This window comes from Dioscorea cayenensis, chromosome 20 (genome assembly GCF_009730915.1).
Source record: "Dioscorea cayenensis subsp. rotundata cultivar TDr96_F1 chromosome 20, TDr96_F1_v2_PseudoChromosome.rev07_lg8_w22 25.fasta, whole genome shotgun sequence".
Lineage (NCBI taxonomy): Eukaryota > Viridiplantae > Streptophyta > Magnoliopsida > Dioscoreales > Dioscoreaceae > Dioscorea > Dioscorea cayenensis.
This window is the reverse complement of record NC_052490.1, coordinates 9926573-9928652: the sequence shown is the minus strand read 5'-3', so window position 1 is coordinate 9928652 and position 2080 is coordinate 9926573. Positions and strand designations below refer to the sequence as shown.

The 2080-nt window shown below is 44.9% G+C and overlaps 1 non-coding gene across 1 annotated transcript; it reads right to left on the bottom strand.

The window, feature by feature from the left end:
* Positions 1-1084: 1084 nt before the first annotated feature.
* LOC120252139 lies at positions 1085-1191 on the bottom strand. Its single transcript, XR_005533685.1, has one exon. It is a non-coding gene; the product is annotated as a small nucleolar RNA R71 (small nucleolar RNA).
* Positions 1192-2080: the final 889 nt, after the last annotated feature.

Here is a 2080-nt window from a genome sequence, read left to right as displayed (position 1 = left end):
AGATTGTTTGATTTCTCCTCCGGGACATGTATTGAGTTAGTCATAGTTGACCTTAGATTTGGGACTATGTATGAAAGGATTTCCACGACTCACCATTGCATTTATTAGGAAGCATAATAGAGAGTTCTTGCACTTGAAGCGATTATCCTAGGTGAAGTATTATCCGAGTACCCCATCTTTATCAATTGCCTTACCCTCTTCTTACTTTTGCTCTTTCACTTGTTGATTTTATTGTTGAGAATTGAATCAATTTCACACTTATCACTATTGATATTCCGCATAGCTAAGAATCAAATTATGTGTCTTTACTCCCTACTCTGTGTGGATTCGACCCCGCTCACCCGGGATTATTACTTCAACAAACCCGTGCACTTGTGGGATATAAGCAAGGGGACCTTGTCAAGCTTTTGGCGCCGTTGCCGGGGAGTTAGGCGTTTAGAGATACTTTGCACTTTGTTGTCTTAGCTATTTCACCACACATTCTATTCCATATCTTCTTATCCTATCATTTTTCTGATTTTCTTTTTCTTTTTCTTTGGTATAGCTCCAGGTTATGACCCGAGGGAATCCATCAATATTGATTGAAGGAGACCCTGAGCTTGAATGTACACTTCGAAGGAAAGGGAAAGAACTCCGTACAGAAACGAACCCTAATCCGGATTGATTTGGAAGTAGAAGGATCCTCGACAACATGGCGGAACAAAATGAGCAACAACGGACACTATCCGATTATGCCCGAGCCTTCAGTGTTGGGGACACAATCAGTATTGTCGTCACCCACTCATAGCTCAGAATTTCGAGCTAAAACCGGCATTCATCCATATGCTGCAGGAGTCCCGCACAATTCAACGGTTTGGCCGATGAGGATCCAAACAGAGTGACATAGAGAGCTTCCTCGAGGTGTGTGACATGCTGAAGATAAATGGTGTGACCGATGATGCCATCAAATTGAGAGCCTTCCCATTTTCCTTAAAGGGGAAAGCAAAGCAATGGCTACACTCATTGCCTAGGGCATCAATCACTACATGGGAGGAGATGGTAGAAGCTTTTCTAGCCCGTTATTTCCTCCTCGGAAAAATCGACCAAGCTTAGGAATGAGATCTCATCCTTTATGCAGTTGGAATTGGAGTCTCTATTAGAGACATGGGAACGGTTCAAGGAACTCCTGCGCAAGTGTCTGCAACACGGATTCCCAGAGTGGATGATTGTTCAAACCTTCTACAATTGTTTGAACGCGAGTACAAGGCAACTCTTGGATATGGTGGTAGGAGGTACCTTAGGTAGCAAGACCCCCGATGAGGCCTCGCTCAATTGATTGAGGAAATGGGGTTAAATAGCTACCGAGTGGAACGCGAGGGAGAAGAAAAAGGTGGCCGGGTCTCCATGAAATTGATGCGAAAGAACTTTCATTGGCGGCCCAAGTGGAGAGTTTGTGTAAGAAGCTAGATCTTATAGCTCGAATAGAGTTGCTGGGCCGTGACCAATTGCACCGGTTGTGGTGGAGGACATGCTCCCCTCCGATCACCCAATCGTCATTGGTGATGTTTCTTCGCTTGAGAATGTCGACTTTTGTAGGTAATGGAATGAGACCTCAAGGGAATCCATACAAAGAACACTCTACAATTCAAGTTGGAAGAATCATCCCAACTTTTCATGGAGTAATCAAGGACCACGAGGGTAAGACCATGGGGCCATCGGGTTCCAACAACAACAATAAGCTCCTCAAGTGGAAAACAGAATTTACGGCTTGGAAAACCCGAATGACTGATTTGGAGAAACACTTGGCTAGATTTGTCTCAACTCAGCAAATACAAGGTTTGAATCGGGCTGAGGCTACACTTCGCAATCACACCGCCTCCTTGCACAACCTTGAAAATCAAGTGGGCAAATTGCTAAATCTCTTTCCGAAAGGCCACATGGGAGTTTTACCAAGCAACACGGAAACCAACCCGAGAGAACATGTGAAGGCGATCGCTTTGAGAAGCAATCGTGAGGTTGAAGGGAGGCTTCCGAGTGAGAAGCCAAAAGAACACGCACCCGAGGTCATAGAGGTTGACAAGGGAGCAAGCAAAGAGAAAGA